This window comes from Vulpes lagopus, chromosome 14, assembly GCF_018345385.1.
Source record: "Vulpes lagopus strain Blue_001 chromosome 14, ASM1834538v1, whole genome shotgun sequence".
Classification (NCBI taxonomy): domain Eukaryota; kingdom Metazoa; phylum Chordata; class Mammalia; order Carnivora; family Canidae; genus Vulpes; species Vulpes lagopus.
Window position 1 is genome coordinate 6,119,358 of NC_054837.1, and position 12,901 is coordinate 6,132,258.

The 12,901-nt window shown below is 53.7% G+C and overlaps 1 protein-coding gene and 1 long non-coding RNA gene across 5 annotated transcripts in view; one reads left to right on the top strand and one right to left on the bottom strand.

Moving 5' to 3' along the window:
- Positions 1-12,901, bottom strand: part of SGMS1 (sphingomyelin synthase 1) — a 245,197-nt gene that overhangs the window by 180,015 nt on the left and 52,281 nt on the right. Inside the window, exon 1 of one of the 4 annotated variants that reach the window (XM_041728688.1) lies at positions 1,032-1,104. The exons of the other annotated variants lie outside the window; for them this stretch is intronic. The gene's annotated coding sequence lies outside the window, so the exon portion shown is untranslated. Of the gene's footprint in view, positions 1-1,031; positions 1,105-12,901 lie in introns of those variants that run through there. 4 annotated transcript variants of the gene reach the window in all.
- On the top strand, positions 6,164-11,290 carry LOC121475422. The gene is made up of 3 exons (XR_005983756.1): positions 6,164-6,368; positions 6,475-6,687; positions 7,509-11,290. It is a non-coding gene; the product is annotated as an uncharacterized LOC121475422 (long non-coding RNA).

The following is a 12,901-nucleotide window of genomic DNA, read 5'->3' on the forward strand; positions in this document are numbered from 1 at the left end:
CACAACTGAGTCCATGCATCCTGTAGAACGCTACATACAACATAACGTTTCTTTAAATATATATATATGTATATATTTATATTTTATTTATTTATCCATGAGAGACACAAAGAGAGAGGCAGAGACACAGGGAGAGGGAGAAGCAGCTCCCTGCGGGGAGCCGGTGCGGCACTCGATCCCAGGACCCTGGGGTCACGCTCTGAGCTGAAGGCAGGCGCTCCACTCCTGAGCCCCCCAGGCGCCCTACAACACATTCTTAACCAGCCTACAAACAAGCAACACTGAGCAATACACAGAGCCTCTCTACACAGAGGCAGTAATTATGCGCCAGAATGGAAACAAGCAGCACCACGCAGTCTCACGCGGGGGTTTTCACTCTCGGTAAAGACTCCCTCAACACAAGACATGGTTTGCGGGTCCAGGTCTGCACACGCCCTCCCTGTCCCGCCAGGCTGGCACCCCGAGTGGCACAGCCCAAGGCTGTCCAACTGCACAGCAACCACAATCTTCCCGGATAAGAGCCTCGATCAGAACCAATTCCAGGATAACAGGAAAGGCCTGGGCCCAAAGGACGCCCTAGGAACCCCACGCCTGGAGCGTCCCCTGATAACTTCTTGTACAATCACATCACTATTTATAGTTTTGGTTCAAGGTGAAGAGTGACTTGGGCTCAAACAGATTTTCCTTAATGCAGGTGGCCCTTTATCCTTTCAACGTCCTTGTTTATCATGTCACGTGAGATCTCTTAGATGCCCTCACTGTCGTCACCTCCGGCGACTCCGGCAGATGCTCTCTCATGCGCCCTCAGCTTCCCACGTTTCGACCACGCTGGCCCGAGCGGCCTTCCCAGACCTGGCCTTCCCCAGGCTGGCTCTGAGCTGGGCTCACCCGAAGGCCTGGACTCCATACATCAGAGCCTCGCACACGACCTCAGAACAGCAGGGGCAACCCCGGGGAACGTGAGATCCACGACCCGCCTGCAAACGGCTAGAAGGCTGAGCGTGACTTATGTGTCAGTCGTGCACACACACCCTCTGCTCCACTCGTGCTCCGCTGCTCTCGGAAGTCAGAAGATCCACGGCTCCTGGGTCGCTGGAGCTTGGCCTGGAATAGTAAGTGCAGGAAATGAGAAAGGAGGCAACCGGGAGGAGCCCAAGGGGCTGCCGGGGAAAGAAATTTGCCTGCACCGTCAACCTCCGCACTTAAAAGGAGCTGGGGCCCCGGAGGTAAGGAGACTTGCCACCAGCCTCCTGCCTAAGCCACTTGTCACCTCTTGCCAAAACTATTAATAGTGATTTGAGGTTTTTAGAAGAAATTGTTCTCTACGAAGACCTCTTGCAAGCATTTTCTCATTTGAGCCGTACGATCTTGAAAGTGGGCAAGTGTTATTTTAAAGGCAGCAGCTGGCGTTCCCAAAGCTTAGGAGCCTTCCCCTGACCGTCATCCAGCACCTGGGAGGCGAAGGAACCACCTCTGTGGCCCCTCATCCCAACCCTCTGCCGTCGCAACATATCGTAACGCGGGATGCTTTCAGCCCAAGAGTCTCTGTGCGCCACATCCGCTTCCCCGGCCCCCAGACACAGCAACGGCTCTGCCTGGCGAGGGTCCCAGCGACGGCCGTGGGACTACATGTCTATACCACAGACACCTCCAAAGGTAGACGATCCACCCCGGGGGGTTAAGAAACGCGCGTATCCTGCTCACACGCCTTCCTTTACACTTGAAATCACAGTGACCACTGCTGGGCCGCCTCACATGTTCACGCAACGTTTTCGAGCCCCGTGGAGATATATTCCAGACGTCACGTTCCAGATGTCACAACGCTTCCCCTCTAAGTACTTCAGAACTGACTTCTTGAGAATGGGGGTGTCCATACGTGAGGGTAACGCTGTCATCACTCAGGAAACACCGCACGGACGCAGTACTTTACCACCATATCCAGTCGACACCACAGTGCGTTTCACAGCACTTCTTTCCTCCAAGCTCAGGGTCCTCCAGGGGCAGGTGCACCGCTTCCGGCTGCCAGGACGCTGAAACACACAGCACCCACAGTTCAGAAGAACAGTCCTCCACCACCCCTGCGGAATTAACAGAGCATTTCCACTTCGGCCGGTCTGACTTCTCCTCATGATTCAACTCAGGCCATGCGTTAGGGGCCAGGAACCTCGGAGGTGAGGCCTTCTTCTCCGAGGGCCCATCTGAAGGCACAGACGTCCATCGGCCCCTCTTGGCAATATCTACTCTAATCACCCAGGCAAAGTGCTGTCCAATTTCTCCAGTAAAAAATTATTTTTCTGGGCAGCCCCGGTGGCACAGCGGTTTAGCGCCGCCTGCAGCTCAGGGTGTGATCCTGGAGACCGGGGATCGAATCCCACATCAGGCTCCCTGCCTCTCTCTAGCTGTGTCTCTATGAATAAATAAAATCTTTAAAAAAAAATTATTTTTCTCTTAAAACTAGTAAGTCATTGGTGAGGAGACACTCTGAGGCTATGAAAATATCTTCTCCCTCAGCAAAAGGATCCACGGGTTTCGCATCCATCGCTGACCCGTACCTGGCACGGACTTCACTGCAACAGCAGCAACGTGCCCAACATTCCAACTCCGGCCCCGTCCACATCCCCCTTCGTGACACAGCACCACGTCAGTCGCTCATTTATTTATCCACTTGTCGTCACACCTGGAGGTCTAGCTGATCATCTTCACCACATGGTGAATAATTTATCGCTGGACTAAACTGTCCTGGTGCTCAGCTCGACTCACACCTCCTTTATCTCTGCAACGCGCCCCCCATCATTGTTTCATTTTCTTGACATTTATTTCCTTACTTTTGACATTAAAAACAGAAAGTGCTGGGCTCCTCTTGCGCCTGGTTCCTCCAGTGTCCTGGCTCCTCGGGCGGCAGAGGGTGCAGGGCCTCTCTGCTTCCACAACTGCTCTGCGTGTTGGCATGAGCCACATATCCCGCTTCTGTGCGTTCTCCTCTCTCCTAAGGCGGACAGTGGGGGGGGCTCCGTGTGCTCCAGAGGGCAGCTGGGTCACCGGCAGGCCCCCTCGCCCCGGGAGGCCTGGCTGGGGCAAGTCTCTGAGCTGTGTCCCCAGTCCTTGCACAGGGCCCCTGCTCCCGGTGGTCCTCCTGCTGTCCCCCAGCTGGCGAGGCCAGAGCCCTCTGCATCCCCCAGAAGCGCAGGACTCGGCCGGGCCCAGGTACTCAGTACTCCGTGTGGCCCCCGGTCCCCGCCTGGCATCCGGGGCTCCTGCTAGGTGCGTCCCTGCGCACACACACCGCAGTCCGAGTCCCCTCCCACAGCAGCCCTCTAGGACTGGGCCCTACCAACTGAGCAGCTCCGACGCCGCGCGACCAGCACACCACCCCACCGCTCGGGCAGGGACCAGGCCCAATGGGTGTCTTCCCTGCCCCCGGGGACCAAAGGGCTGGCTGCTGCTCCCAGTCACCACGGGAGGGCAGGCCCAGCACCATCGCTCGTCTTTCCCTCGTCGGTGATGCTTCAGGAGCAGGAGCTGCGTCCTGGGGGGCTGCGCATCCGGACGCAGAGCAGAAGTGCACGCCCTTCACTGACACAGAAACTCTCCTTCCAACAAGGCCTCCCGGAGGTGCATGCGTTTGCTTTCACCACAACACCGGGGCCGACCGGCACCTTCCACAGGAAGCACGAGGGGCCGCCTGCAGTCCTCCTGGAAGGCTGATGGTCCCTTCGGAAGCCAGCTGCCTACCCTCCGACACGCATTTCCACAATTCTTCCTGCAGCAGACGACAAAACTCCACAGACTCCAAAGAAAGAAAACGCAGTTGCTGCTCTTCATTTTTCTTGTTTGTGGGCCCGTACGTAGGCTGGGGAGGAGTCCGCACAATAGAAACCATCTTCTGGTGTGTCTACGTCCCTACTTCTAACGACTGATGAGAAAATGAGGAAAAATGGTCCAAAAAACAAAAGGGTCACCTGGGTGGCTCCGTCGGTGGAGCATCTGCCTCAGGCTCAGGTCATGATCCCGGCTCCTGGGATCTGCCCCTCCCCTGCTCGTGTGCTCTCTCCTTCTGTCTCTCTCTGTCCCTCTCTGTCAAATAAATAAAACTTTTAAAAAATAGGCAAAAAAGAAACAAAACTCTGAAACCCCAGACACAAAGTTAATCGGAAGAAAATTGTCAAATAAGAGTAGTATTTTCATCACCACATTCTGGAGAAGACAGCTCTAATCGAGACACGGGCCACAAACAACCAGGGTATCGCACAACGAGTGCTTTCAGCAGAGCAGAACCAAGGCCGGGGACGACCAATGCGGCCGCACACTTCAGCCCCGCGTGCTGAGCAATTTCCTCATCCAGTCTTTATTTGCTTCAGCGTGAACAGCAGCCCCGGCCGTCCATGCACGGCATACTTTAAGCCCTCAGCATGCTCCTCAGTCCTCACCCCACCTCCGTGACAAACCACACAGCGTCTGAGCTGTCACAGGGCTTTCGGCCCTGCTGTTTCCATCGAGATCCCTGGCCTATGCACAGCCAATTAAAACTGCATGTCATTCTCTGTCCAAAAGTCTTAAAGATAATAAGCCAAATGAATGGATGACACTATCGTAACAAGTTCATTTTATTAAATTATTTCAATATTACCCACATCCAAGAAAGTCTCACATGCACTTGGAAGGAACAGGCACAAATATGAAGTCACTGGTGTCCTTGAATATTAAAATAACTTTTAGATTTCTGATAGCCGGAGCGAAGGGGGAAATGGGGCAGACCACATAATTCTGATCAAAGGAAGAATATAAAGAGGCTTTTATCTCTAAAGACTGAAAACTCGAATCATTGTTTCTTTAAAGATTTTAAGATTTTATTTATTTGAGAGAGAGATTGTGCACACACGCATGAGTAGGGGGAGGGGCAGAGAGAGAAGCAGACCCCCGCTGAGCAGAGAGCCCACCGTGGGACTTGACCCCAGGACCCTGAGGTCATGACCTGAGCCGAAGGCAGATGTTTTGCCGACTGAGCCACCCCTGTGCTCCCCTGAATCATCTTTTACCAACAGCTTGCACAATACACATAGAAGTACTGTCACAGGGTTTCTTACATTTCTACTAAATAAGAGCTGTGAACAGAATAGTAAAGCATAATCAGAGCAGGTACTCACAGAGTTATTGATAATACAGGGGGGAAAAACACCTTTTCCCTGTGTCAGGTTTAAAAAACCCTAAATAAGATGACTGACGACACACTGCTATCACAGAGAGGTTAGTCCTCAAATCAAGGCCTTCCAGGAAAAAAAAACATTTGAATGTGATCACTTATACAAAATCCCAGAAATAACTGAAATAAAAAAGGTTTTCAGAAATTTCAACAACTATTTCACAACCCAGAAAGTGATGGCCTCATTTGGCGGGAGGAGGCATCCTGTATACATCACCCCCACCCCCTGTGGATTCATCTGTCACTTACCAATGACGACCCCCGTATTGGCCACCTAACCAGAAGGGGGGCAGCATTCCTGACGTGTGTGCTGACGTGTGTACGTGACTTTATTTTCTACCTTAAAAGGAATATACACAGGCTACCTGTTTGTATCTTTTCTTATTTTTTTGTTTCCCTCAGTTTTCACTTTTCTTAATAGTAACAAACTATTGTAACTGTTTGGGGACAGTGCCACCCTTTGACTAGCTGTTTGCCTTATAAACTCCCTGTATCCTTGTATTCCATGCAAATCCCAGTTGCTGCAAACTCAGAAGCCTGCTACAAGAAACACCACCTGGCTGTCCTGAGGCGCCCGGCGTGGGACGCTCAGTAAAGATGGCACAAGCGTTTGGTGGACAAGCGCCCCCACGCCGCTCCTTCCGTGGGTCTATCAGCATGATTACTACTGAAGCAGGGACAAGAGCCACTACCCTACACGTGGAAAAAAGTCTTCCCAAATCCCCCCGGCAGCATTCAAACTACAGTCTGCAAATTGCAAAGCTCACGGTCTGCCCGTTCCACCAAGCACCCCACCAAGGGGGCCGGTGGAACCCACTCATCCTACCCGGTGATCTGCCTTCTTCCTCTTGTCTGCTGCCGCCAGGACCCTCCCTACTGCAGGAGACCAGAATATGTCACCCAAATGTGCCTCTTTGGCACAAGGGTCATTGTGAGCTAATTATTAGACACAGAAGCAGCTCAGAAAACAGAGTACAGGAAATGTACATGCACAAAGGAAGTCTCCTGCACAAGGGTGCTCCTCCGTGTGTCCCAGGAAGAGAAGGAAGAACAGGGCACTCACAAAAGGACCCATGGAGAAGCAACCTTCCTTGTTTGCCGTACTCTCCTGACCACCTCACCGCCACCTGCTCTCCACACCTGGCTTTCTTCGTTTTAGCCAAAGAGGGTAGGTGAGCCCAAATGCTGGCCACCCCGAGCTCCTCGTGTATACAGGAGACACACACGCTGACAAATACACTGCTTCTCTCCTGCTGCTCTGTCTTTTGCTACAGGAGCCGCTGAGAACCTAGAATGGGAACCTAGAATGGACAAGGAAAACACTTTTGGCTCCCCTGACTCGTCACCCACAGCTTGAGTGAGACTTCTGGGGGTGTCCCCGCGTAACAATCCCACCATCTCCACTGACCGAGCGCTTGGGATGCGCCCGCCCTCAGCCTCGTCCGAGCAACGGCGAGAGAAGGCAGGCACCGCTCCCCCTCTCACAGGTATGACAACGAAGGTCAGAGAGAAAGGGTAAGAAATCGGCTTGCAGGTGGCAGAGCCAGGATTCCAACCCAGATTCTGTGGCCAAATGCAGGCGTGGATTACTCGCGTTCACAGGTGTAGTCAAACTTTGCATCAACTCAGATTATTTCATGAAGCCCTAAATATGCTCAAGCTTTGGCTTACACATACCTCTGCAATCCTCCCCAAAACTGCTCACCTGGAAGATGGCCTGTGCGTAACCTTAGATGGGCCCAGCCACCTTTTCCTAGTGCTACATGGTTCAGGTTGGGATTTTCTCACTTGCTAGGACCGTGGGAAACACCGATAGCTGATCTCTTTCAGTGGGCGGGCCACCGAGTGTGCCGGGGCAGGAGGGGACCTACTGAGTGCAACCACCAGGCCCAGGGCTGGGTTAGTCCCCAGGGACGGTCCGCTCCAGGTCACTGGGGACACATAATGTGTCCACCGATACGAGACAGGTGCCACAGACACCCAGAGGAGGAGGTACGCATCCTCACGAGAAGACATACGGAGGCTGAGTGCAGTGACAATAGGGTATTTTTACAGAAACTAATGTCTCTGTGTCACGTTCTAAGAACAGAAACCGTAGGCAAGTATTAAAATCTCCCTGGAATCTGAGACAAAGTAAGATGGTGAAAAATAAGTGGAGAGAATTCCCTCCAAGGAATTATTTTATTTTACTTTAGGCTTACATTCTTTTTGAAATTTGACAGAACCGGCACAGGTCAGGATCTTAGGGAGTATTTTTTATTTTCATTCAGGATTTTGTAAAGGTGAATTCCTTTTTTTTTTTTTTTAGACTTTATATACTAGTGCTTCCTTCCTTTGCTGTGGTTTCCAGTGTAGTGTGAGGCTGTGAATACCAGCAAGTGTGGACAGCACGAGGCCCTTGGCTCCATCGGCTTTAACCATCGGCTTAACTTTTGAATGAAAAATGAGTGACAGGAAGATTCACTGTCAGCTCATCTGAATCATCATTTGTCAACAGACAGTATTTTACCTCCTCAGAACCTATTAAAAGTTCATTATTTGTAAATGTGTTTACCCACATACAGAAGCACATTCATGCAATTTCTGACTTATTTTCATTGTACAGAATAATGAATAGTGGTTCATTATTATTATTATGAATATATTTCGTTTGTTATTATTAATAATATTAATAATCCATTCGTTATTATTAGCTTATTATGTTAAGAGAACATACATAAACCCGTAAGAAAAACACTTATTCTTAAATAAAAAACTTAATATGCACATTTACACGAATTTAATAGGAAAAAGGGGAAAACAGAAAAGCTTTAATAAATACATGGCTATGTGAACCACAGTACATTTAACATAGAATGCTATATACCTGTTAAAAAACATTCTCTGTATCTTAGGACTTCCCTGAAGAATTAAAAACTTTTACAACCACAACTGCACCCCTACATATTTAAAATATTAGTTTTTAAAGCTCTCCCATAGTATGTGCCCAGCTATCTGCACACGCGCACACACACACACGCACACACATACAGTAAAAGGTCTCCAAAGACACCAAACAGTAAGTGGTTACCGCCAGAGCCAGAAAGGAGCTGGGGGACAAGACGGTCAATGGGGACTTTGTGGGTAATATTTAAATCTCTTATGTGATGTACTCGGGTCACCTGCACAACTGAGAAAAACGTTAAAGCATCTGGCACCCTAACGATGGCCTGTCACATGGCCCTGGGCTCACTGTCACCTGCTCAGCAGGTCTCTCCCCTCTCGCGGCCCCTCGGTCAGGTTTGTGCCAGCAGCGGGATTCCAGGAGGCTGTATTCCAGTGTTCCCGTCATCACAGCACCTCCTACCCTACCTCATGCACCCCCAACTATGACAGGCCCAGGTCAGTGCAGGACTGCAGAAGCAACGAGGACGTGTCTCCACGCGTTCCTCACCTGGAACTGCCTGGTGGGTGACATGGGTCCCTCTGGTTTACTGGGAAGGGGGACGTTTTAATTAAGACTTTATTTTTCAAGAAGAGTCTTCTTTTCGTTGCTTTCCCAGATGGGTCTCACTGGGAAAACAGGATGAAAACAGGACAATGTCTTTGTTCCTGCTGAATCCAGAAAAGTGTGACTTTTTATTCCCTGGATAATCACACGTATGCTGGTGTCCGTCCTCCCACCAGGGCCAAAGGAGGGCTTGGCTGAGTCTAGGCCTCAGGGGCAGGAGGAAGGGGGCCTGCGCTGTGTGATGCCCCCAGAGGAGGCTGGCCCGCCAGCTGGCGCCCCGGAGCCTGGCTGTGGCTGAGGTGCATCGCCAAGGGCCCTGCTCACGGCAACGAAACTCACGCCATCCGAGTCATCCTGATGTCGTACCTCTGTGGGTCTTCCGCATTCATCACGGGCACGTCTGACTAGGTGAGCATTATCCTGCTGCAGGCTCAAGACTCCCTCACCAGCAGCCTCAACTGCTTTTACTGGAAACGTCTCCTCTGTATTATCTTCCTACATTCCCCGTCTCCTGAGAGTGGGGTCTAAGAGTAGCCGAGGAAGATGCGAGTCTTTAACTCCCCAGACTTGGACAGAGTGATGCGGGTCTCAGCCCCGCAGCTACAGGGTGGGCCCAGCCCCACCGGCGTCAGCTCCAGGCCTGAGCATAGGCCCTCTGACTTTGCAACAGACCCGGACACACGGATGCGCTGGCACCTCAGGCCCTGGGGGCCTCAGGAACCACCGCCGGCCCCCAAACCCCCTGCCCTCCAAATTGGCTGAAAAACAAGACCTAAATCCTGGACAGGCCGATTCACTGCGACGGCTCTGTGGCCGCACCTCTGCAAACCAGAAACCGCCCCCCAGGCCGAGGCGGGTGGCCGGAATGCTGGCTCATCTAGAGCACTGTCCCCTGAGCCTCGCTCGCCTCTGACCCAGCTGCTCTGGGCCGGGTGGGTATCCCCCAGCCACGGAGAGACAGGAGGGTGCAGCGTTGCTGTGGGGAATGGGGAATTCCCTGAGGGTTTCGAGCGAGGCAGGCCAAGGGTGCCTCGTGGTACTAACCTGTTAGATCCGACTACACTGATGCCAACGGAGCCTCCCCACCCACATTCGCTCCTGCCATCAGAGCCCTCAGTTCCTTGGGCCCAAATCAACAAATTCCAAGTAGAACAGCTCCTTAGAATCCCAATACCAGGAATATCTGGATTGAAAAATGATTAGGTATTGAAACATTTGGATGCAAGTTTGTACCCGATATCAGGTTTTTATTCAGCGTGTGAAACAGTTTGTTTTAATCATCAGACGTGTTCAGGTTAACCACTCCCCGCAGCACACCCGAGACAATTCCAGGTACGCGAGTCGATGCAGGTGAACGTTCCCACTGACGCCTTTCCGGCACCTCCCCAGGTCTGCATGGTTCCTTTACTAAAACGCGGCTGTGTTCCTACATGCTCCAGGACAGGCTCACGCGCTTCATTCCGTGTCAACATCGCTGTTGTGGTGACACCTTGTCCCCGTGGGCGGTAGGCAGCCTTGCCCTCGGGCCGTCTGGCTCCAACCCAGGTGCACACAGCGCTCACTCGCTAAGCCTTCTGAGCGGAATCTCTGGACACCACCGGCTTCCCCAGGAGCCACTCTGCGGGGCAGGCTGTGAGCCACAGGAAGGCCGCGCCGCTGACCGGGCCGTGGGGATGCAGCCAGGCCCTGTTGCCGCCGCTCGGTGCCGTGGCTCCCCCCAGGGTCTCTGCCGCCCTTCCTGCCAATCCACTGCTTACCCAGTTTTCAAGGTGCCCCAATCCCCAAGTCCACTGGACATCCTTGGCGCAACACGCCATCTGGCTCAGCAGAACCCGAGTCCTTCCCCAAATCAAGACCTGACGTCACCCTGTGGGCTCATCCCTTTACATCCCTAAACCTTATCCACCTGTCCTTGCCCCGACCTCTCGCTCCAAGACCGACGGGATCACCAAGTATTCCAGAACATCTCGACCCCATCCGGTCCTTGGTGCAAGCCTCGTTTCCTCCCCATGGGAGCTTTATGGCCCCCGAGGAACTCCACGAGGCTCGGGAGCCCTGAAGCCAAAGTCAGTCACAGCCGTGCCACTGCTGCTAAATCCCGGGGTCTCTGTCCCCAGCCCCAAGTACTCAGCATCGCCGCTTATCTGCCGGGACCACGTGTCAGCGGGACAACGTGCAGCAGTACTCGTCAGCGTCCCTGCGGGGTACGGAGCAGCCCCCCGGGGTCCCTGAGGTCAGAACCCGTCTACACCACAGGAGAACAGGAGCTGCCCCGCCCGAGCACAACCATCACCCAGGAAGGTGGCCTCAGCCATCTCCCTTCTCCAGGCAGGTGCTTAGCCTCGCGCTGCGCGGGAACCCCACGGCTCGCTGCGGGGTCACATTCTCAAGCGCCCCAGGGCTTGCCCACAGGGACGCCCTTCAGGGGGGGGGGGTCCCCAGGATGGAGGGCATTTAGCCTCCCTCGGGCTCCAGCATCACCCCACCCTGTGGTCGCCGTGACCAGCACCAATGTCCTCGCTGGTCTCTAGACACCGTCCCCCACTGGGACCCCTTTACCTGCTTGGCGACGTGGAACTGAGTCCCAGGAGGCAACAGGAAACAGAGGATAGAGATGCAGTGGGATGGGAGGGACCCGGAGGGGTGGGATGCAGGGCACCCGGGGAGGGGAGGGGAGGTGCGGGGGTGGGAGATGTGGGGTTCGGGGCAGGGGACCCGGGGAGGGGAGGTTCTTTGGATGGGACCCAGGACACTGGCACCCTGGCCCCTCCCCCCGGAGCTGTGATCTAAGGGCCGCTGTTCTGGCCCCGGAACAATGCCCGCTGCTGACCTCCAGCCCAGCAAGGCCACTGGCTGCTTTCGTCTCGGCCACAGTATCCCTGCCTCTCACTGCACCGTGGTGGCAGGGGCATGCTTCCTGACGTCACCTGTACGTGCAGGTGAGACCGCAGAGCTCAGCGGATGAGCCACCTTTTTTAGATCCTGTCAAAAACTCACGACACCTCCAATTGGCTGCGGTTCTCAAACTTCTAAAACTTATTTAAGATGCAAAGAGCTCAGTGGAATGCAGATTTCCAGGCCCTGGTGCTGCTAGATGTGGGGGAGGAGCTGCAAACGTGAACCACGGGAAGGCTCCCTGAGGCCCGCCCGCCACCAAGCCACAGCTCAGGAAATAAAACTCGGCAACTTCCCCACGTCTTCCGTTCTCTCCCCCTGAGGTGTTTTACTCTCCACCTGCAAAAGGAAAACTAAACATCTAGTCAACAGAAGAGAAATAAGAGAACTTAATTCAGAAAGAAAATCAGTCAAGTCCCTACTGGAAGGCTCTCCTGTAGACACAGCAGCCAGTTCGCACTGGTTTCCATTGAAGGGCAGCTGACTAGAAGGCGATTTTTTTTTTAAGATTTTATTTATTTCTGAGACACAGAGAGAGGCAGGGACACAGGCAGAGGGAGAAGCAGGCTCCTGTGGGGAGCCCGACGCGGGACTTGATCCCAGGACCTGAGATCACGCCCTGAGCTGAAGGCAGACACTCAACCGCGAGCCCCCCAGGCGCCTCTATCAGACGGTCACGTGTGACCTCAGAGCCCGCTGACCCGCGCCGTACAGCCTGACACTTGCACAGACATCACTGACTCCACAGTACTTGTTACTTCATCCTCATGAAAGATTATCCTACCTCACTGTCGGATTTATCTGCATCGGTGTGGGATCGGAAGGGGCCCCCCCAGGTGCCACGTCACACGCCCACACACCAGCAGACTGGCCACAGCCACCCAGGGAGCAAGGCCGGCAGAGCCAGCCCAGGGAGGGGAGTGGTGGCAGATGAGCCAAGCCGGGTGGAGCTCCGGTGAGGAAAGTGGTGGCACCTGTGCCCACGGACAGCGGACAGGCCACCTGCCAGAGCCATACCACCGGGCTCACTCCTGCCCTCACCGGATCCGGTTAGGCGTCTGCCATATGCCAGATGGTAGGAGGATGGGGTACCAGCAACGACACGGCGGGATGCAGCGGGGTGGCCTCTACCTGACAGAAGGGTATTTCGAGGGAGAACTGGAGAAAGAATACAAGTCCACAAAATCTTGAAAAGGACGGAGGAAAGGGGAAGCGAATGGCACTCTGAGGAACGGAAACCAAGTCTGCACGGTGGGCCCACGGAGAGGGAGAGGACACAGGTCGTGCTGGGGATGGCGGGCTCCAGCCAGGCCAGG